At 39.0% G+C, this 24,989-nt stretch overlaps 1 long non-coding RNA gene and 1 pseudogene across 1 annotated transcript in view; both read left to right on the top strand.

Annotated features, from left to right (window-relative positions):
• Nucleotides 1-891: 891 nt before the first annotated feature.
• The window catches only part of LOC141495381 (uncharacterized), a 68,642-nt gene continuing 44,544 nt past the window's right edge, over nt 892-24,989 (top strand). Inside the window, exon 1 of the long non-coding RNA XR_012470753.1 lies at nt 892-976. This is a non-coding gene — a long non-coding RNA (uncharacterized LOC141495381). The remainder of the gene's footprint in view (nt 977-24,989) is intronic.
• On the top strand, nt 1,152-2,911 carry LOC141495380 (dachshund homolog 2 pseudogene; annotated as a pseudogene).

Here is a 24,989-nt window from a genome sequence, read left to right as displayed (position 1 = left end):
TCCCTTCCTTTATTGAAATGAGCTGGGGGGCGGGGGGCTGCTAAGGAGGTCAAACTGGGGGACCAATTTCTCTAGAAGCCCCTATAGATAGATGCAATTATCTGAAATTTAAAAAAGGAAGCTAAAGGAGAGGCAAGGCCAGGAAATTAGAGAAAAGAAATAAGGGGGATGGAAGAAAATGAAAGAGGAAAGGAGAGGAGAGAGGAAGAAAGGGAAAATAAAGGAGAGAAGAAGAATCGAGAGAATAGAGGTAGGGAGGAGAGAGCAAAATGGAGGAAACGGAAGACGAGGGAGAATAGAGATAGAGGAAAGAAGAACGAAAGAGAGGAGAGGAGAAGGGAATAAAGGTGAAAAACGGGGGGGAAAGGAGGAATAGAGGGGAATGAAAGGATACAAGAAGGGGGAGGGAGGAAGAAAAGGAGGCCGACGTGGAAGCGGGGGAGGGGAGGAGAAAATCAATCCCCAGCTGGTGCGTCCTTCCCTGGCCGGAGGTGGCGGGGTTTGGGGTAGACACGAGCCCGTTTGGGGGGGCGGGGGGCCCGCACCGAAAGGCCGAGAAGCCCGGAGGGAGCCCCACCCCGAGCGCGACCCCGGCCGCGGGGCCCGTAGAATTCCAGACCACTCGGGGCGGCTGCGGCGGGGCGGGGGGAGGGGCGGCAGCGCGGGGGCGGGCGGCAGCGCGGGGCGGGGCCGCGCCCAGCCCCCGGCCAATCGCCGGCGCCCCCGCCCGCTCCGGCCCCGCCCCCCGGCCCCCCGGATTAACAGCTTCAGTCCCAGCGGCGGCGGCGGGCGGCCGCGGAGGGCGGGGCCTGCCGGGGGTAGACCCGCCGCTCGGCCGCGGCCTAAGGAAGTGGCTCCTCGCCCGCGGACGGGCCGCAGCTGCCGCCGCTCCTCCGCCCCCCGGCCCGCGGGCCGCGCGCGCTGCAGGGAGCCCCGGAGGCCGGCCGGATCGCCCGCGGCGGACGCCCTCGAGCAGGTCCGAATTCGGGGAAGGGGGCTGTGGGGGCCGGGAGCGGGGAGAGAGAGAGAGAGAGAGAAGAGAGAGAGAGAGGGGCCCGGCCGCGACCCCCGCCCATCCCCCACGCCAGGCCCGGCACGCCCCACCCCCGCGGCGCCATTGCAGCCTGGGAGAGCCGGGGCCGGACAATGCCCGCGCCCCGCGGCCGCTTTGTGGTCCGGGCCTCCGCTCCGCGCCCCGTGTGCTAGCGGCCCCAGACGCCCCGAAGCCCACCCGCAAGATGAAGCTGACGGCGGCCGGCGGCCTCCAGGAGGAGGCGGCCCCGGAGAGGGCCGAGGCGCCCAGCCCGGAGCTGAGCCCGGCCGCGGGGCTGGAGCTGCCCTTCATGATGCTGCCCCACCCCCTCCTCCCCGTCAGCCTGCCGCCCGCCTCGGTTGCCATGGTGATGCATCAGATGAACCACTTCAACGCCATCTCCAACATGGCGGCCGCGGCGCAGAGGCAGGGCCAGAGCCCGCTCTCCAGGGCCGGGGCCTCGGTGATCCGGGAGCCGGAGAGCTCGGAGCCGGCCGCCGCGCCCGAAGCCAGCGCGGGGCCCGAGGGCCTGGACGCCTGCGGCGGCGGCGGCGGCTCCCCGCAGCCCGAGGACACGCCCAGGGCGCCCGAGGACGGAGAGAAGGAGCTCCCCGACCCAGGCCAAGGCTCGAACCCCAAAAAGCTCCAGAAGGAGAACGTCCTGTCCCTGAGTCAGGAGCTGTTCATCCAGCACAAGGTACTGTGGGGGACAAAAAGGAGCATCAGGCAGGGAACTTGCCCGCAAGATGCTTACAGTCAAGTTTGGGAAGCCAGACAGACCGGGGAGATGCAGATCGCCATCCCCGTGATGAAGCCGAACCTCGACAAGAGCCAGCTGGCCGGGCAGATCGTGGCTCCCGGCTTCGCCGCCCCCTTCATCTTTGCCGATAGCCTCTCCTCCGTGGAAACGCTCCTAACCAACATTCAGTTCCTGCTGAAAGTGGCTCTGGACAGTGCCCGAGTCCAGGAGAGGCAGATGCAAGAGGAGAAGAAGGAGCTGAGGATGGAGCTCTACAGGGAGAGGGAGATGCGGGAGACCCTGGAAAGGCAGCTGGCCGTGGAGCTGCAGAGCCGGGCCACCGTCCAGAGGCGCCTGAAGAAGGAGAAGAAGGCCAAGAGGAAGCTACAGGAAGTTCTGGAGTTTGAATCCAAGCGCCGAGAGCAAATGGAGCAGGCCCTGAGGCAGGCCACTGGAGGTGACAGTGTGCTCAGCATCCTCAGGGGCTTTGGATTCTCAGAAAGAGATCTTGAAGGCATTGGAACTGAGTCTGACAGTGCAGAAATGCAAGAAAACATCAACCCCACCACCATGTACTGAAGGAACTTTCTATTAAAAAAAATATATATCTATGTATGTACCATCCTCCATTATCTGAAGATTCATGTATATTTCATTAAAGCACCCTACCGACCTTTCCATGCTTTCCAGTGCTGTGTGAAGAATGAAGGTTGCAGCATGAACCCAGAAGAAGCATTGGTTAACATCCAGATCCACGGCAGCATTGTGAATAGACTTGGAAAGGTTTTATAAGCTCCCCATGCTAAGCTAAGCCCGTTGCAGTTGATCGTTTGTAGGTCCCTCCTCCCAGAGAAGTTTAGAACTTTTAAGCACATGCAAGAATTATTCCCTCTGAGAGAACTAACTCTTTCCCTCCTCAGCCCCAGCCCCTTCCTTTAAAGAGGCAGTAGTTTTGTCCGACAGTGGCACAAATATATTAATAGGCCTGAAAACGTCCCCACTGGCTTTACCCAAGTGCAGATCCCGAGTCCGCTTTTGCACCAAGACCAATCACCGTGGAGCTGTTGCAGTTTGTGTTCGTACTTTAAGCTTTCTTTACTGAATCAGATATTCAATAAATATTACATTTTGCTGAGAAACTTGTGTGAATTTTTTTGGGGGGAAGAAAGATGTTCTGTCATATGTACATATATATATATAAAGTGTTCTGGCAGTTAATTAGAAGTCTTAACATAAAAAAAAGTGAGCTAAATCCTCATAGTTGAAGTTCTATATAACTAAAAGCTTTTTGCTCACTTCAATTTGGTTTGGAATCTTTTCCAATGATAATATGAATGGTCAGTGGGACATTAGGTTGTAGAAACATGTTAAAACCATATTAAGGTATAATATGCATTATTTAAAAGTGCATTCCTGATAAAACAAAAACTTCATTTGTCTTAGGAAGATAATGTTTATAAAGGGACTGGATTTGAGAAATAAAAGGAAAACTGGTGAGCAAACACAAGCTTGGTTTAGAGCTTAGCTTGCAGAAGTTTTTTTGTTTTTTTTAAATCTCCACCCCACCTGGGAAAATTGAATAACCAACTAAAAAGAAACTTACAAGGAAATTGGGGTGGGGGAGAGGGGGTGCTTGAAGGTGGACTCCTACAGGTGGCTTGCCAAGACCTGTAGAAGTGGGAAGGATATATAATCATTTATTTAAGACACATCAAAGTATGTACTAGACAAATTGTAGGTTTGGGGTATACAGAAATAAAAAAGCAGTTCCTGCTTTTGAGAAGCTTTCATTCTGTTGAGAGAATAACATGGACATGGGTGGCTGAGAACAAAGTAAATACATTTGGGGGAGGGAGGTTTTGGAAGGTGGGGAGGGTCCTAACAAATGGGGTCTAAAAGCAGGATAAAGTAGCACTTGAGCTGAGCTTTGAAGAAAGAAGCTTAAGGATCCCAGCTTCTCTTTCTTAACTAAGTTTTTAACTAGGTATTCATGTCTGCCTTTTCTTCTGCTTTTTTCAGGAGAAGCAGGAGTGGGGTGGGGGGAGGGGGAAGTGCTTCAAATCTTTTAAAAATCCAAGCCTTTCTTTTTTTACACACATAGACACACCTATGTATAGAAGTGTACGTACATGATTGCATACCTATATGTGCACATATTTATAAAGGTACACAGGTGTATATATGTAAATGTGAATTAATATGCATATACATTGTTTTCCTATATGTGCATATTGATGTGTACACATACCTGTGTTTTATACATCATTCACTGCATGTTTTATATATAAATATGTATATGCCATGTATATAATTCTATATAGAGACATAAATAATATTTAGCTGTACATGCACATTTCTCTAGACAATGGGAGCATACATGTGTATACATTACCATTATATATGTCTTTCTATAGAGTAAACATGTATGTATGTGCATGTAAAATTCATGCACATACACGTTTCTGTTTAATATATTTGTACATAGATGTACATTCACATGAACATGTAGAGATTTCTACATGTATATGTGCATGCTTATTGCTATATAAAATGAATATATACATTCATATTCACCTATTCCTACACATGGAAGTATGTGTATATAATAAATACAATGTAATAAATACATTGTAATACAATATGAATATTTCTGTACAAAACAGTTTATGTATACACACCAATATGTGCATACATGTGTACACATCTACTTGCATGTGCAGGTGTCCCAGGCTTCACCTCATTTCAGAATCTCCTTCCTTTCTCCCTGTTCTTTCCCTCTATCCCATGGACTTTCTACTCCACATCAGATAAGCCCAGGTAGCATAGCAGAACCCTTATTTTCATCTCCTTCCTTACTAAATTTGAACATTTGTTCTCTAGTTAGACAACTTGGGGTCAAAACTTGACCCTAGACAAGTCACTTTAGCTGTTTTTATTAGTTTACAAATCTTTAAAAAGAGGCATTAAATTGATTAAACAAATATCTCAACTTTAAATCTTATGTACCTATAGAATCGTATGAATCAGCTATTCTGTTTTCTAGAATGTATTTTTATTTTAAGGATAGTATTGGGAATTAACATTCTCAGTTTCAGTTTGAAGAACAGATTTGCAATAGTTAACACTTGTATCATAGAAATTTCCCAAAAAGGCTATGGGCTTGCCAGTCCTGTGTGTTTTATTTAGCCAGTCTGTCAACAATATCATATTGGGCAATTGCAAACGATGTAGGCAGTGGTGGCTAGTAAGGGGAGATGAATTGAATTTTCTACCTCCAGAATGGCTGGTTACAAAAAAGCCCAGAAGTACCTGATACTTAAATTACTATCATAGTCACTGGTTCTGCCTTCCTAGGGATTATAATTTTAGCCAAACCAAAAATACGCAGATTACAAAGAATATATAATTTTGAATGATTTTAGGGGAAAATGTATATAGGGAGCCTTAGGAAGTTTGCTTTAGTTATAATACAAAACAGTGACTTTATTGCTGGTACTTATAAAATACTAATGGCAGAAATGTGGACTCTGACTTCCTCACCCAGCTTTTGATATTACTTACCCCTATCTTGCATTGGCAGGAGGTTGGAAGCAAAGAGGATTATGTTGTCCTGGCCCCTATCAATCTGCATTGTTTTAAAGGGTGTAACAAGTGAGTCCCTAAAATTGTCTGGGAACAAGGGATCGTAATTGGGGATTTAAAAAACGGAATTTCTTAACATCAAATCAGATACTTGCCTGGGATAAAGAATCTCAGGTCAGTATTAGCCTTCTAGCTTTTATTAGTTCCCTGGCTTGGTTTGGTGGCTCAAAGCTAGGTTGTGCCCAGAAACAAAGCTGTCTTTGTCAGTGACTTTCCAGTGCATCTCTGTTGATAGAAGCAGAGAGCAGCAGATAGTCCTAAAGACATGAAACCTAGATGATACCATCAGAGATAAACACAACCAAGAGAGATAATCAGGAGATAAATCAGAAGTAAAGATTCAACCCTAGAAGGGACATTTTGATCCCTAACAGAGAAATGTGATAGCATCCCTAAAGGGGGTCAGCAGTTCTGCAATATCAAGAGTATACTTAGCCCTGGCCACCGAACACATCTCCCCATTTATATGCCATGGCCACACGGGTCCCTGACGTGTGTTCATTCTCGGAGAATATATGGTCCTTCACCTATACCCCTCATCCTGTATTCCCTGTCACCTGCATTCTCTATGAATATGCCTTTCCTCCAGGTGATATATAAAATAGTAACCTATATGCATATCTGTACATAGGAGAAGGCTTGGTAATGCTTAGAAGTTAAAGGAGAAAACAATGTCTATGTTTCAGCAACAACCAAGATTTGGAAACATTTTTTGCTCCCCGAGATTTTATTGTTAACAATTTTCCAACAAGACCTAGCACTTTTAAGACAGTTTAAGTGAAGGTGGAGTATGTGATGTAAACATCCACACGTCTGCATGTATTACAAACATACATACATGAATGTGTATGTATATATGTATGCGTGTATGGGTTTATCTATATATACATTATGCTACTCCAGCCTGAACTTGGGTTCAATGGTATTATTATTGTTGTTGTTGTTGTTGTTATTTTGGGGGTGGGGCAGTGGAGTTACATGATTTGCCCCAGGTTACACACAAGCGAGTAAAAAGTGTCTGAGACTGAATTCAAACACAGGTCCTCCTGACTCCAGGACTGGTGCTCTATCCTCTGCACCACCTAACTGCCCTTCGGTGGGATTAATGGTACCTGATGATAGTTGGAAATGAATGTTTCTCCAAAATATAGATGTGAGAAGATTCAAACAGTGTTCACAAAAGTGAAGAGAAATGGACACAGGCTAATTCCTGCCTCTATTGACATGTGCTTCCATTATCCCGGGAAGCAGCATTCATCCTCCCAACTGTTGCTCCCAACTTAGAAGCTAGATTGTTAGACTTTTGTGTTTTGAGGAATTTATCAAATTTCACTTGAGCAATATGAATCTACAAAATTTTCTTTGTGGAAATAAATGATATAAATAGTTGGAGAAACATGAATTACTCGTGAATAGTCCAATAATATAATGGTCCACATAATAAAAGAATAGAGATACATATATAAAATATGCTATAGTAGTCCCTGCTATCTAAATTAATTTACTGCAATGCTATCCCATTTTTATATGCCTAGAAATATTAATAGCAAAATTCATATGAAGGCAGAAAGATCAAGAATCTTAAGAATAAAAATTTTTAAAAGGTGGGGAGAGGAAGGTCTTATCAGTACCAGATCTCAAACTGTACTACAAAGTGTAATCATTAAAATGATATGGTGCTGATTGAAAAGAGAGGCAGACAAAAAGAGAGAAGTCAGTTCATGGAACAGATTGGAAACACAACATACAGAAGCAAACACACAGTGCCATTGTGTTTCATAAAGCCCCAAACCCCTTACTGGGAACAGCCGTCTGATAAATTGGGCTTAAACAATACAACAAGGTAAGCTACAAATGAATACATGACCTAGATATAAATGGTCACATAAATATACAGATTAGAGGAGCAAGGAGAAAAAAAATAACTTTTAGATCTGTGATTAAGAGTTCTCTACTGAAAAGGTGATCATATCACACAAGATAAAAAGGGCAATTTTGATAATATGAAATTTGAAAGATTTTGCACAAATAAATCTAATATGGTCGAAATTAGGAGCAAAACAGTTTAAGTGGGAGAGAAATATTTGTGCCAATTTCTCTGATAAAGTCTCATATCCAAAAAAAATGTACATATTATATATATGTGTGTGTGTGTGTGTGTGTACATAAATGTATATACACAGAGACATATGAGGAACTGATTAAAATTTATGAGGTGGCCTACTATAATAGAAAGATGGTCAAAAAACATGAATAGGCAATTTTCAATGAAAAAAAACCAAGTGATCAATGATCGTATAGGAAATGGTTTAAATCTCTATGATAAATAGATAAATTAACTTTGAGGTTCCAATTCACATCTCATAGACTGGAAAAGGTGACAAAAGAGGAAAATGAAAATGTTGGAGGGGCTGTAGGAAAACAAGAATACTGATACTAATACTGGTGGAACTTTGAATTGGTCCAGCAATTCTGAAAGCAATTTGGAATGAGCACCCCACCACCGCCGCCACATACACAACCTATTACCAATTTGTGTAAGCATACTCTTTGATCCAGCTATATCACCAATACATCTGTACCACAAAGTAAATAAAGATAGAGAAAAAGAATCTGTAAAAAATATTTGTATCTGCTGTTTGACAGTCAAAAATTGGATAGTGAGGGAGTGTCCCATGGGGATATGGCTAAGTAACTTGTGCTTTATGATATAATGAATATCATTATTGAATACTGAATAATTAGAACAGTTGAATAGACAATCACAGAGGAAAGCAAAAAGATCTTTATGAAATGGTATAAGGGAAAGTGAGAAAAAAATTTAAAAATATACAATAATTAAAAATATAGAGAAAAATAATTTTGAAAGATTTTAGAATCTCAATCAACACCATGATAATTCAAAAATCAAAAAGAATGAAAATGAAATATGCCACTTACTCTTCTGAAAGAGAGGTGAGTAACTTAAATGCAGAAAAAAGACATACATTTCTGGACATGGCTAATGTAGACATTTGGTTTGCAGAACTGCAGCTATATATTAAGAGCCTTATTTTTCTTTCTTTTTTTATGTGCTTAAGCAAATTGGAAGAAATAAAAGAGACAGTTTGGGGGGGAAGATGTTTATTGAAGAATAAAAAATAATAAACTATTTTTAAAGACTTAAATACTTTAAAGATATTATACCTTTATCTAATGCTTTTCAGACATTGAGGTTCCTTTTTTCCCCCCCGTTCAGCTTCCTCACAGTAACCAAGGAGACAATCTTACATGGGAAGTGAAAGAAAAAGGACTCATGACCTATATATTCCCCGAATTTTGAGTTGATTATAGTTTGGAAAAATTGTTGCTTTATTAATATGCCTTCCTATAAATCTCATATTGGTTTAAGTATAAATCTTCTTTTACATTGAAAGAAAGCAAAAATTTTTTTTCCCTTTTCAAAGTAGCATAAGCTGCCTCTGCCTCATATTAACCTTCATGTAACCTGTGCTCAACAGGAGCTATTTAAAGAACAGAATGTACTAGCTCACAGCATTTTAAAGACTATCCAGTGATTTTGAAATACTTGGTTTCTAAGACTTAGCTCTTGGACAGATTTAGTGAGTCTATTATTTTGTTTACTTTTGTTTTTTGGTAAAATTTTAGCTAGATTAAATAAATCAGAATAATCACTCTGTTGGTTCAAGAACTTTTAATAACTATGTTTAAACAGTATGAAAATGAGAAAAATTTGCCTCATGGTGATTCTTTGATCTACCTTTGATCTCTCAGGTAACACTTCTAAAAGACCTCTCACTAACTCCAAGCATTTGGTCAAAAGGCCACATATCCTAGAGAGAAGCAGTTTAAACAAAGAGCCTGAAGCTGCCTTGTTCTTTGGGAAATATAGAGAGGCCGTGGAGGAGATGTAGCCAAAAGAAGATAGGCGTAAACTCTAAATATTATCTATTTATTTCCTTATAAAGGATAAGTCAGACTTTTATGGGGCAAGAGAAATAATGTCCAGGTGGTAAAATATTTTAAAATACAAGAATTTGTACACTAATTCCTTATTTTATTCTTTTTGGATAAAGGAGTAAAAGTTTAATTTGTGATCTGCAATTTGGGACTGAGACTAGATTAAAGGTGAAGAGGAGTACTTTGTGAGAGACTATAATTGACTGACATTTCTCAAATATTGGTGTCTAAAAAGCAGTATTTTTAATGAAGGGAAGTTGGCAGGGGTGGAGAAAGGGGAGGGGGAGGGGGTTGTGCAGGAATAGATAGAAAGCAGCTGCATTTGGATCCAACCAGATGGAATGCTGGTTTCTCTAGTTTGGGAAGTGCTAATTTTGGTACAGTCTTGATTATGTAATGCTTAAGTCAGTCTCCCATCATCTCCTCTTATTCTATCCAGTGAAAAATGGGAAGAGAAGTTTAAAATCAGCTACCATTCTGACTTAGGTATTGCCATTATTCTAAGAGCAACGTTTTATTTGTGATTCTTAGTGAGATCTTATTCACAATATATTGAGGTGATTAGCTTTATATCCCCACGAGTATAAGGGGATTCAGCAAATTTGCCAAAGTATGTTACAATAAGAAAGGGGCGATTTCAATCCTCACCACACCTATTTATTCAAAACAAAAACAGCAAATGTCTATAATGATCTCCACACATGATGTTTCCTATTGAAACTAGCAGGCTGTTGCACGGCTAATATATATTAAGCTGCCATGCATCAGAATAATATTGTACTTTTATGTAATATTTTAAGATTTATAAAACACTTTCTTCACAACCAATCTGAGGTAGGTCATACAATTATATATACCCATCTTTACAGTTGAGAAAATGGAGATTCAGAAATGTTAAAATAGTATGCCTATGGTCATACAACTAGAGAATGTCAAACGTAAGATACAAACCTAACTTTCAGATATAGGTCTCTTGCGTTCAAGTCCCTTGACTTCCCTTTGAAACTACACCAACTTATGGTGTTCCTTTAGAATTCTTAAAATGAAAGCAAATTCCTTTCTCTAAGCAAATTAAAGAAGTTTCCATTTTGGAGAAAGAAAATAAGCACATTTATGAATGAAGAATTATTTAGCAACCAACCCACTATAAAAAAGGAACAAGATATTCTTAAAATTCCTCCATTACTTAAAAATTAATGTTCTTTAATGAAATACATGAGACTCTTATCCTTTAGACCAGGGTTGTCCAAAATGCAGCCAAGCCGCCCGCAGCCCACTATGGGTTTACTAAATGCTTTATTAAACAAAGCCAAGCTAAGGGAGAGCTCTCACTAAAATTAAAATGGCAAATCAAAATATATTGTCTGTTGTTTCAATAAAAACTTTAAAAAGGTGGAACATCCTGTTTTAGACAATCAGTGTTATTCCTCATAGTATTTTTGTTGGACAAATCCAAATCATTATTGCAGTTTTACTGATAAAAACAGAAAAAAAGAGACTTGTTCATCTTAAATAAGCTTTGCATTTCCAGGCTTTTAATCTATTTTTGCTCCTCTATATTCTCAGGATGAAAAATACATAATTATTTATAGAAAGTCAGAAAAGAAATGCACAAGGTTGCAATTGTAGATGTGAATCTATGGTATTTGCCTTTATTATATAGATGGTCGTGAAAAGTGTTTCTTGCTGTGTTATTATTCTTCTTTGCCTCAAGATTGAGGTGTTGAACTTAATAGTTTTCTGTCTGGAGGAAAAAGTGAACTTTGGGTCTTTTCTTTTTTCAGCAGTTTATAATTTTTCTCTTAGATCTGAGAGCTTTAAAAGCTGTTAGCCTTTTTCCTTTAGTAGGAATATTTTCAAATACTCCAAAAGAATGTTAGTTTCATGGAGAGAGCTCAGTTATGATGGAAGTCTCTGATGATGGTAACAATTGATTTCAAAGATTTCTTTCAATTCTAAGATTCTATAATATTCTAAATATCACTACCACCCCCAACCTATCCCCCCATTCAAGAGATATATTTTTATATTCATAGTGAAAGTGTTCATTTCTGTAAAGCATATTTTAGCAAGAATATTCATAAGTTGGAAAGAATCTGGAGTAAGACAAATGAAATGGTGAAGTGCCTTGAGTTCATATTATATAAGAATTGGTTGAAGGAACTATAAATGTTTAACTCATAGCAGAAAAAACTGAGGGGAAATTATGACAATTTTCTTTAGCCTCTGAAAGAGATTAGACCTCTATTAGAATCCTAGGAACAAATCAACAAGCATTTATTAATTGCTTACCATATACTGGGAACTATGAGAGTCAAAAGACTGAGCTTTGAGTTATGGGCAGATTGCTTAATCTCTTTGAGCCCTATTTTTCTTGCTATGAAAAAGGGTAGGAGTACTTATATTACCTATTTCTGACACATATTAGCTCTGTGTTCCTGGGCAAATGACCTAATCTCTTAGTAGCTTGGACAACTCTCTAAAACTTTCAGATATAGAGAAGATGCCAACTTTCATTGGTAGAATAAATTTTCTCATCTGGGGGTCCTTTCATCAATGAAATCACAAAGCCAGCCCCTGTATCATCTATCTCACCTGTTTCTGTCATGGCATTGTCACATGTCATACCAGTGTCATGCTGATGTCATGAGCCTGCCACTTCTCTGTCACATCATTATCTGTACATCATTCCAGTGCCATGTTTTTGGCATGCAGCTGTTGCACCTCTGTCATGTCTATGTCCATCAGCCAAAGTCATACCTCTGCAATTCCAATGCCAGCATCTGCCATTCCTCTCTTGCCAATGTCACATTCTCTCATTCATTTCTGCTGCATCTGTCATAATTGAGCCATATTAATGTCATGCTAATATCATGACTTTCTTATCATTATCACTCTCTGCCATGGCTTCCAGCGTGACCATCGGTCAGGATTATGCCATGCCTCTTCATGGTTATGCTGGGAGGGTGATGTGAGAGAAAGAGATCTGATTTCATTTCAGTGAAATAGAGGATTTTTAAGCATTACTGATGAAAACACCAGTTATGTAGAAACTCTGAAACACAGGGATAAAAGAAACTTAAACAGAGCAAACAACCATAAGGGCTAAAAAAAAAGGATAAACTGCCTACATTCTAATAATGGAAGATAGTCCATGTGTCTTGTTTGGTCCAGGACCCAGTCTAGGTTTTGATGCCTCCTGATCAACCAGCCAACAGTAACTCCTAATTCACTAAATAAACATGAGCAATCACCCTTAAAGATAACCTCAAAGGTTTCTTTGCTGGGTCCGAACTGTGTGGGATAGAAATGAAATACACAATTCTAAATAATATAAAGGTGTCTTCAGATAAATCAGACCAGGCAGGCATTTCCATTTTGAGTCCATTTAACTCACTGTAAAGAACTCACCAAAATAATTTGGTGCAAGTGGGAAATTGACTTCTCAGAATTTACTGACACAAGGATCTAGAGAGAGAATGGGAGTTCCAAGAGAAATACATCATTTGTAAATGGGAACAGGAGGAATAAAAATATTATGAGTCAAGTTTTTGTGGGCTTAATGATTTTGGAAAACTCTTTGCAAGGTTAATATAGAGGCCCACACACATATGTACCATTTGTAAAGTTTGTAAAGCTCTTTGGAACCCTTTGGGATGAAAGGCACTAGATAAAAGAATACATTATTAATGCAACTATTATAGTGTGCCTGCTTGTGTTTCTATCTGATGCTGCCAGAAGAAGAATTTTAATGGGGCCTACTTTTTCATGCAACTCAAAGAGTCCTGGTTCAGAGTGCCAGTGTATACTAGAACTGAATTATTGAGATGAGTTTTAATTTGGTTGGACAACACTCAAATTTGCAAAGTTGAAAGAGATAACATCAACTCAGGATGATGGGAAGTAAACTATCGTGGCCCAGGATAATGTAGTATATGTTTCCTTACCCACGTGTCTTCATCCTGATATGCTGTGATGTTTATATGACTACTGCTGGTCTAAGAATGCTTTGTTATTATTAATGGATTTAATATGATAATACCCCATTGTTTTTGTCAGGAATTAATAATTTACTCTTTTCAATAAGAGCCAGACATCACCTCTTTGGGGTCTTATCAAAAACAACACCTCACAATCATACCCATTATGTGTGTGTTTGGGGGGGGGCGCTATTGTTGCCATTATTAGTTCACTGGTTGGTTAATTGATTAGTTTTGTAGAAATAAGGCAAAGGACATAGTACCTCTGCCTCAGTAGAATGAACCACAGCCAAGAAATATTTGAGGACCAGTGATAAGACTACACTGTGTTTTATTAATGTAGCTAAGTGGTATAACTGATAAGGCACCAGGCTTCTAATCTGGAAGACCTGATTTCACATTCTACCTCAGTCACTTACTAGTAGGAGGACCCTGGTAAATCACAAAACCCTTCTTAGCCTTAATTGTCTTATCTATAAAATGGGGACATATGTATATGTATATGTATATGTATATGTATATGTGTGTGTGTGTGTGTGTGTGTGTGTGTGTGTATATATATATATATATATACGCACAAAGTTGCTGTAATGTCCAAATGATATAATTTTTGTAAAATGCTTTGAAAATCTTCAAGCACTATATAAAAGCACTAGGTACTATTCTTAGAGACTATATTTTGGACTTTTATTATCTCTCAATCATTTGTTTACTTTTATGGTTGGGTGTATGCTTCTGACTCTAGGGTCACTCTGTCTGCTTAGACAGGTTATGAATTGAAAGCTCAAGAGAAAACAAAAGACAAATGAGATGCCTAAATCTCCTATATTTACACCTCATATCTTCTCTCTCTCATCCATCCCATTTTTCAATTCTTGTCCTTTCACTTACCTGCTTAAAAGCATTCCTTGGTTCCCTATGGCCAAGATAAAATATAAACTTTGTTGCCTGGCATTTAAAGTTCTCTGAAATATGAATCCAATCTACCTGGTAATAAAGAAGGAATGTTGACCCTAGTTAGAGAGCCAGAGTTTGAATCCTGCTCATCCACTTAACACTTGTGTGAGCTTGGAAAAATCATACTACCTCTTTATGCTTTGGTAAAAGGAGGGAATTTGACCAGAAGGTCTTGAAGGTCCTTTCCAGTTCTAATGTAAGATGTCTGATCATCTTTAGAGTCCCTTAGATGGATGTGGCAACTAAGTCACCCAATGTAGTGAAAGTTGGAGCTGGAAGGAACAAGTCCTGAGTTCAGATTCTGCTTTAGATACTTGTTAGCAGTGTGACCCTGGGCAAATGATTTGACCATTTAAATCCTCAGTTTCCTCGTCTGAAAATGAAAACAACTCTTTCCTTATATAACATTGTGACAATCATAATGAAATAATATGCAAAAAGCACATTTAAAAATTGAAAGTAATTTATAAATGGTGGCTATGACTATTAACACAGTGCTCAACTTAATAAGCAAGTTGATCAGACATAAGATAGATCTTTGCAGATAAGGTAAATAAAGGTATATAAAATACTTTGTAAATAAAGTACATTGAAGGTATGTAAAGCTCTTTCTATATAAGGAATATAAAGTACATAAAACTTAACATATCAGGTGTAAAAAGTTCTTTTTGTATAAGGTACAAAAAGCTCTTTCTACATGAGGTATATAAAGATCTTTATGAAGTATGTAAAGTTCTTTTTTATATTAGGCATATATAAAGCTCTTTCTATAAGAGATATATAAAGCTCTTTTTATTTGAGGTATATAAAAAAGCTCTTTCTATATAAGGTGTATAAAGCTCTTTCTATATGAAGTATACAAAGCTCTTTCTATATAAGGTCTATAAAGCCCTTTCTATATAAGATATATAAAGCTCCTTGTATATAGGGCATATAAACTCTTTCTATATAAAGTATATAGAGCTCTTTGTAAATCTTAAAGCACTATATAAATACTAGCTATTTTGTCACTGTCATTATTGTTATTATGAATTTCATCATCATCATGGGCAATGTCTTAAAAAACCACACCAGTTCTCATTTTAATTACTGCAAAAAATAAAGAACTCAAGTGGTTGTTTTTCTTGGGGTCCCTACTCTCTTGTCAGCTAACACAAGGTTGTAGAACAGTGCACCATTTTTCGTTTTGGGTTTTTTTTTTCATTGAATTATAAGAGAAGCAAATATAAGAAAAAGGGCAAGGTATCCAAAGTTAATGTGGCAGCAATATAAGATTTCAATCTGGAAATTCTTGTCGGAGGGGAAGCTGGGCAAGGTGGCCCTTGGGAGCCAAGAAACAAGAATCCCTTCGGTCCTTGGGTACTTCTTAGTAGCATCTTAATTAAGGAGATCAATTCTGCCCTGTCAATTTCTGCTGGCCTGAAGGTCAGTCTGGCTCCTGCAGTAAATTCTGCCTTAGGCTCTGGCCGAAGGCAAATCAAGTTACTCTTCTCTTGCATGATGCAAACTGTGTCTGCCACTCAGGTAAAGGAATGGCATTATCTGGTGGGAAGAGCGATCATCTAGAAGACCTGGGTTCAAGTCTTCCTCCTAACACTTAAGTAGTTGACTGAGTATGTCACTTAACTTTTCTAATCTCATTTTCCTCATCTGAAAACAGAATATTTCAATATTTGACAGTAAAATGAAGTACCTGAATATACTACCTTATAACATTGCTGTGAGAATCCTATGAGATGATAATGGGTAAAACATTTTGCAAAACTTAAAGCAGCACCTCTAGATGCTGCCATTTTGCTGTTATAGTTCCATAGGGCTACTACCAACATGACCTCCTGCTTGTTTTGGTTTCTAAAAAGTGGATATAGGAAGAAGTAAGGAAATAAGCATTTAAAACCACCTCTTATGGGCCAGGCACTATCCTTTACAAATATATCTTATTTGAGCCTCACAGTAACTCTGAGATTAGTTTCTCTTATTATCCCCATTTTACAATTGAGGAAACTGAGGTAGACAGCAGTTAAGGGACTTGTCCAGGATCACACAGGTAGAAAATGTCTGAGGTCAAATTTGAATTCAGTTCCAGGCCCAGTGTTTTATCTGCTCTACCACCTGATGTGGGCACTTGGTCTGTTTGCATCTCTACTCCTGACTAATCTTGAATGAGTCTCTTGAATTTAGTCCAGTGGAAAGTCTCTTTGTTCAAATCCCTCCCACTTATACCAGTGTTATACTCTACTTGGCCCTACTGCTTATCCTCTCTAAGCCCCTTTTCCCCTCTTTAACCAATAGGTATAATTAAACAAAACAAACTTCCATATTGAACATGACTAATAATTTATCTCATTCTACATATTTAATGCTCCACCTCTGTATCAAAAGTATTCTTCATCATTTTTATTGTTCAGTCATTTCTGATTCTTCATGACCCTATTGGGTGTTTTCTTGGCAAAGATACTGGAGTAGTTTTCCAATTCCTTCTTCAACTCATTTTACAGATGAGGAAACTGAGGCAAAGAAGGTTAAATGACTTGCCCACATAGCTTGTAAGTGTCCGAGGTCAAATTTGAACTCATGATGAGCCTTCCTGATTCCAAATCCAATACTCTTATACAATATGCCACCACCTGAAATGATGGTTAGTTATCCTGTAGATCAGAATTCTTAATTTTTTCAAAAGTACCTATTTTTGTTCTGTGGTAGTCAGAGTTTAAGTTGTTCTCCTCGTTTGACCACTTTACTCACTATACTTTATATATCCCACATTTCTCTATAATCATTCATTTCATAATGTTTTATTATATACATATACTAAACTCTGTTTGATCCATTTTCCCTAGTTTCCAGGTCTACCACTACAAAAAGAGCCACTATAAATATTTTTATACATATGGACTTTTTCTTTTTCTTTGATCTCTTTGAGATATAGTCAAAGGGCATGCAGATTCTAATGTGAATCAATGTTCCTGTGAACTCTCCATATTACCTTACTTAGAGAATAATCATCAGTAATCATTAGAGTGATTTTGAGGACTGTGAACAAAGTGATTGATCAGATCATTAGTTAATCTCTCCCTATGGAGCCAGAGCAATATGTCCAACTACATGGAAGGTCTTCCAGGTTATCATATCAAAGTTACTCCCCTGATGATGATGATTGTTACTTTTGAAAAACCAAGATCTAACCAACTCTTCTGAATATAGGAGGCTTCTTTAATTTGGTTAACTTAATCAGTAATTTACTTTGCATTACAACTCCTAAAGTACATTTATATATAGTATCACATTTGACCTTGATTTCCTCATCTATGAAATAAAGGGGTTGTACTCTATGGTCTTTGGGGCCCTTCCAACTCTAGGGACCTATGATCCTGACTACAACTCTTGAGAGGTACCCGGGAGAAAAAAGTTGGAAAATAAAAATATCATGAGACCCTTTTGTGATAATAAATGTCACTTTTATTTGAAGAAATCACATGGCAATGTGATATTTACTCCATAATTTCAAATTGGGATGATAATAATATTCCTACCCTCAGACTTTGTATTATTAAACTGAGTCATCCTGTTCTTTAGAATGTTGTGTTTAGTGTTTAGTTTTGTGGAATTGGTAAAGAAAGATAAAGAGGGAAAAACCAAAACATTATTTAATAGTTTTTTGGTGCTCTTCTTGGTTATAACTTCACTGAGCATTATTGGAAATGGCTAAACATATTACGTCCTGTAAATATTATAAAATATTATTATATTCAAGGACAAATAAAGAAAAGAAAAAGGAAAAAGAAATGATAAATAAGAAGACTTCAAAGAAAGATCAGATGGCTTATACAACCTAATTCAATGACAAAATTATAACCAGTACATATAAACAAGTCCCGTCAGTAAATGAAAGGAACTCTTCTAAGGAAAATGGACTCAGATTAAAAGCAACGGTCAATTTTGGTAGGACACATAAATTTACATATTCTCTAAGGTCATTTTTTTGTTCCATTTTTTTTAATTAGGCTTTGTTGTAAGGGAAAGTTTAATGTAGGAGAGGACTGGGATATAGAAAAATGAAAGATATCAATAAAACATTTTTAAAAGTCACCTTCAAAGGAATATACCAATAAATAATGTCTATTGAAGCCCTCATTATGAACCCTACAACCATGGCAGCTGTTTTCCTCTTGGCCTAACATTTGTTTATCCTTCTGATGTTTGGACTCAAACAAAACCTGACTGAACCCAGTGTGAAATCTCTGTCTGAGGGCCAAAAGAAGCCCAGAGAAGCTGTCCTAAAATGGATGAATTCAGCAAAGAAAACTTTCATCTCTGAGGGGAATGAATGTCTTAGTTTCAAAGGTTAGCACCATGCATTTTTCCACAGCACATTTCCAAAGTGTTTGTTGGAAACTCTAGCCAGGGGTGAAATAAGAGCTGACCTGAGCTCCGGGATAGAGAGGAAGAATTAAAAGGGAGCAGCTGAGCTCAGAAAAAGTCAATTAAGGGGACTTGAACAGCTCACAAAGAAAAAGGCTTTGTGCAATGCATTAGAAAAAAGAATGATAAGACAATAACCTGGAACAGCTGTCAGAAGCCCTAGAAAGGTAGCACAAACCTCTTCAAATCTCTGGAGTAGTCTTCCCTTCCAGACATCAGTCAGGTTATTAAATGACAGTCCTGGATTGAATCTGAATTGTCCTCCAATCTGACTTTCCCAGACACTATCCTTCTTACTCTTCGATGGAATTCCAAACCAACATAGGACTGGAACATGCAGTTAGGGAAGGCCTAGAAGAAATTCTTGTCTTAGGAAAAGGCAGATATGAATTGAGATGTTAGTTCTGAGCCTCACAGAGGTCCAAGGCCAATTACTTGCATAGGTCCTCATTAGAAGTGAGATAGAAGCCAATGTCAGACCTCAGAATGGGGTTATATCTGAGCCCCACCATGCTCCCAATGTGGTCTTCCTTTCCTTCTATGGTATTATTTAATGTTGTTCACACCATTCTTCCTCATCAAAAGAAAGAGAAGATAATTATCGTTCACTTCCAATTTCAGAATAGCTTGATGAACCAATTTTAGTAGGCTAATATGATCTAGGTGGCAAAAACCATGATGCATTGTCTGTTGATTTCAAATTCTGCTTCTGCCCTATTTCTGTGGGACCACAGGCAAATCATTTCACTTCAATATGAAGGGGTTAGAAGAGATGATCACTACGGCTCTAGCTTTTGGGAACTCTTGGGAGAGAGGTGGGGAAGGGACCATAGCGGTAGAGGAATTCTGTGCCGGTTGAATGACCCTATGCTAATCACTTAATCACTCAGCCTCTGTTTCCTCAATTGTAAAAGGAGTTTAATAATGGTATTTGAGGGGTGGCTAGATGGTGTAGTGGATAAAGCACCAGCCTTGGAGTCAGGAGTACCTGGGTTCAAATCCAGTCTCAGACATTTAATAATTACCTAGCTGTGTGGCCTTGGGCAAGCCACTTAACCCCATTTGCCTTGCAAAAACCTAAAAAAAACCCCAAAAAAATGGTACTTGAGTAGCATTGTGGAATAGTTGATAGAGATTCCTGTTCAAGAGTAATGAAGACATGGATCCATCTCTGATATATACCAGGTGTGTGGCTATGGATAAATCACTTAATCTCTCAGTAACCCAGGCAGCAGTCAAAAATGATAAATTGCAGGACAGTTGCAAACCTGTATTGGTAAAAGAAATTTCTTCATTGATAGTTTCCTACACAGCAACTAAATAACATTCATTTGTAGATATAACATAATCTTAATATTTATAATATAACTGTATACTACTATGTATAATATATATTTATAAATCACAATATATAGTTATGTATTACATAGAACTCTTGATTCACAAAGTTGCACAAAGGTCAAATAATATAGAATATAATAAAATAATTACCATTTAAAGTGCTTTACAAATTTAACATGCATGTAAACTGGAAAAGACTTTGGGGGGGGGGAGAAGACCAAAGTAGTGGGGCAGCCAGGATATTTGATGCATTACAAAAAGAATAATAAACAAGGTAATAACCTGGAGCATCTCTCAGAATCCCAAAGGAACTGGAGGTGTTTAGACTATAAAAGAAGAATTCAGGAGAAGGGAGCATAGGATAACTGCTGGCATTTGAAAGGCCTTCACCTAAAAGATTGTTCTTTTTGACCCCAGAGGATAGAACCAAGAACAGATCAAAGCTGCAAAGAGATTTAAGAAAAACAAGAAAAATTTCCTAATAATGATAATGAAATAATTATTATTTATATAGGAGTTTGTTTTGTATATGCTCTTATTTGAAACTCAAAACCATCCATTTTATAAATGAGGAAACTGAGACTGTGCTAGGTTAAATAACTTGCCAAGAATTACTCTACTACTAAGTGGTCATCCCTTCTAACCCTTCATTTTAAGGGGAAATGACTTGCCCATGGTCACACAGAAATGTGGCAGAATCAAGACATGAAACCACATTGTAAAGTGACTAAGACGGAATGTAAAGTTCGGTCTTCCTGGCTCCAAATCTATCACCCACAGTACTGGTCAGCTACAGAGGACAGGAGGCAGAGAGTTATAGTTATCTCTGTCCAACTTGGTAATTTCTACAAACTAACAGTTAAGTCCAGTCAAAAGTGGAATGAGTTACTCTAGGGAAATAGTTAGTTCCCCGTTGCCGAGAGGTATTAAAACAAAAATTGAGGCGTTAACTTGTCAGAAATGTTATGTAGGGGAGCCTCCTTTTCCAAGTTTGGGTTGAAATCGATGGTCACTGAAGGACCTTCCAACTCTAAATTCCTTGATTCTACAATTCTATTATTACTTGTTTCAAGTTCAAAGAAAACTGTGTGCATGGGTGTTTTGGGGTTTTTTTCTCTCCTTGAAACCATGTGACCTGAAACATTTGCTTCACTGTCTCATTATGTTCCAATAGGGAACATCAATGGTTTCAGATTTTGGAATATGAAAACTTTCATTAACTCGGGATTTGTTCAGGAAAATAAGCCTATTTTTTAAAGGCCATGCCTCCACTGATTCTCAAAACCCCTCTGTGAGCTATTTACAAGTAGGTTGAAATGCTTAGGCCATGGCTTAATTGTTAATGAATTATATTATGAGTAAAAATAATGGGTGTGAGGGGAATGTCCATGTAAAGCCTACTACCAGAAAATAAAATGAATATCATGGATGCCTATGGAAACATCATGGGATGAATAGTCTTAAATTTTCTTAACTGTTACTGCATTAGGGGTATCTTTGACAGTCTGGTAAAGGCTATGAAGAATAACTTTTTAAATGCATAAAATAATATATATGAGAATACAATGGAAACCAATATTATTGAAATACAGTTCTCAAAATTTATTTAAAGTTTGTGAAGCAGGGGTAGCTAGGTGGCACTGTGGATAGAGCACCAGCCCTGGAGTCAGAAGGACCTGAGTTCAAATTTGATCTCAGACACTTAATAACCTAGCTGTGTGACTTTGGGCAAGTCACTTATCCCCATTGCCTTGCAAAAAGCAAAAAAATAAAGTGTCTGAAGCCTAAGACATGACTATGCTTGGAGTCTAGCACATACAGATATTTTTGTATCTGTATTCACACATTAATTTTTTCCATCTTTGATCTTAATTACAATTAATACCACAAGCACATCTCCAGACTCTCCTTTCACAGCTATGATCCAGAGGGATCAAAGTTAATATGAGAGGGGAAACTGGGACCATTTTCTAAAATCCAAAGCCTTGTTCTACCTCAGGCAAGAGGAGGGATGGGAAGATATGCTCTGGAACTGGTAATGTAGTACGCTATAAAAATTAGGACTTTCCTCCTAAATTTCCATTCCATTCCTCTTTAATTTCCATTCCCTGTTGGCCATAGGGGGGGAAAACATATCATCTGCAGAGGGCAAAAAAAAAAAAGGCAGCTTTAGTGAAGGGGCAGATTAGACTTGTAGCTTCACTGTTAGAGGGGAAAGGAAAGAAGGGAAGGCCTTGAACATGTATATCATATTTACCAACTATCTCATATGATCCTCTCAATCCTGGAAGATAGGTGCATTTTACAGTTAAACAAACAGGTTAAAATTCTTTTAGCCAATCGTGTTCAGTAATCATTCAAGGCTAGATCTGAACTCAAATCATCCTGAGTCCTAGCCCAGGGCTCTACTGCTTCAAGGAGAAGGAAATTCCAAATAAATGAAATCCTTTCCATCAACAAAAGAGAATACCTTCTCTGCAACTAAAAGTCTTATGGAGGAGCTGCCTTAGCAACTTAGGAGTTAAGTGACTCACCCAGGGTCATAAGGTGCTATGTAGGAAAGATAGAACTGGAATCCAGGTCTTTCTGATTTTGATGTCAGCTCTCTATTCACTACACCACAGCTGCCTCTAGTGAAACAAACCATAGATAGGAATCAAGAGCCCTTGATGGTGATGAGAATGTTGATACCTGTCTCTCCCCACCATCCTTCTGGGCCCTTGGGAGAGATTAGAATAACTCTTGTTTCAAGGACAGTAAATGAGGCTGGGGTTTCTTTTTTCACTGCTATTCTCTTCTCTTCCCCTCTCTTGTTACTCTTGGTCTTTCCTCCCTTCTCAATTCATTTCTATTTTCTTTTTTCCCTCCTGCCTCTTCCATCAGCCATCCCTTTCTCTCACCATCAACACTGCCAGTCTGGGGAACAAGGCAGATCAGACACTCAGGCAGTCAGAGATGTGAAATCATATTTTAAAATGGCTTTTTTCCTTCCTATTTATGATATTTAATTGGGGGGGGTAAGGATTGCCTTCCAAAATAAAAGAAACTTTAACCATATTTTCATTATATTTTGTGCATTCCTGCTGCCCTGAATCTCCAAAGTTAACATCAAAACAAAAGACTGGAGTAAAAATAAGTTGCTGTTGTTTTTTTTTTCCCAACTTACTCACTTTCCCATTCTGTTAAAAAAGGCAAAGTAAAATGAGTTCTACTGAGGTGGTCTCCCCTGTAGTACCTTATTCACTCAGTAACAAAAGGAGGAATGAATGGGGGATTTGCCCCAGGGTAATGAAATTCAGAAAGACTCAGAAAAGCTTGTATTTTATTAGACAGAAACAAGTGAGCTTCATCTAATTAGTAAGAATAAGTAGTTGAAATTGCCCCAGGTTAATTACTGCCTGACTCAGTCCCATCTTGTCCTCTTCATAGAAGTGGTCTCCAATTTCGGAGAGCTTTTTCTTCCCTCACGTTATATTATGGCAGGGTCTCTTTTCCGTAGAACTTTCTCTGTCCCAGTACTGAATTTACTTTTAATTTATTTGAGAGCACCTATAAACTGCAACTTGGTTCCCATTTCTCCTCAACAACAAATTCTTCTCCCAATCCCCTCATTATCTCTCAAATCCAACATATTCAAAGGAAGGAGGGAAACAATATAAATCAGTTTGATCATTTTCAGCCATTTCTGATTCTTCATGACCCTCTTGGGGTTTTCTTGGCAGAAATACTAGAGTGCTTTGCCATTTCCTTCTCCATTTCGCAGATGAGAAAATAGAGGCAAACTAAGTTAAATATCTTATACAGGGTCACACAGCTAGTAAGGTCTAAGGCTGAATTTGAACTCAGGTCTTTCTGATTCCAACCCCAGTTTTCTATCCACTGCACCACCCAGCTACCCATTCATTTCAGTCATGTCCAACCCTTCATGGCCCCATTTGAGATTTTCTTGGCAAAGGTATGGGAGTGGTTTGCCATTTCCTTCTACGCTTATTTTAGAGATGAGGCAATTGAAGCAAATAGAGTTAAGAGACTTGCTCAAGGTCACACAGCTAATAAGTATCTGAGGCTGAATTTGAACTCACAGCTTCCTGATTTCAGGCTGTACCACCTAGCTGTTCAATAATATGCATTACCTTCTCACAACAACTCTGAGAAATAAGTGCTATCATCATCCTCATTTTAGAGTTACAGAGATTACATAGTTGACCCAAGCTTGCTCAGCTAGTAAATACCAGAGGCAGAATCTGAATCTAGATTTTCCTGGACCCAAGCCTAGCACCATATCCACTAGACCTTGCTGCCTCTAAGAGGAGGTACAAATACATTCCAGGCAAGAGAGGCAGCCTTGCAAAGGTACAGAGACAGAAAAAGGAATGCTAAATTCTGGAAATAACAAGTAGTCTGGAACATAAGAATGACAAATCATGAGAGTTAAATGAGTCTGGAGAGGTAAGTTGGAACCAGATTTCCAGGCTTTAATCACTAAACTGAAGTGTTCTCATTTTAACTTAGAAACGGTAGGGGACTGAGTGATCAGGGTCAGAGCTATGTTCTAGGGAAATGATTTAGGTATCAGAGGCGGCATGGTGGCTCAGTGGATAAAACAATGGATCCAGAGTCAGGAAAAACTGAGTTCAGGTCCAGCCTCAAACATTTATTGGCTGCGGACTCTAGGCAAATCACTTAACCTTGTTTGCCTTAATCTACTGGAGAAGAAAATGGCAAACCACTCCAGTATCCCAAATAGAACCATGAAGAGTTGGACATGACTGAACAACAACCAACATTTAGGCATCCCTCTGGAGGATGAATTGGAGAGGAGATAGATTGGAATCAGGGAGACCAAATAAGAAGTTATTGCAATAATTCCTGAGGATCTGAACTAGAGTGGTTCCAGACAGTATATGGGATGGAC

Source organism: Macrotis lagotis, chromosome 8 (assembly GCF_037893015.1).
Source record: "Macrotis lagotis isolate mMagLag1 chromosome 8, bilby.v1.9.chrom.fasta, whole genome shotgun sequence".
NCBI classification, from domain to species: Eukaryota; Metazoa; Chordata; class Mammalia; order Peramelemorphia; family Peramelidae; genus Macrotis; species Macrotis lagotis.
Note: the sequence above shows the minus strand (reverse complement) of the source record. Positions and strands in the feature narration are given on the sequence as shown.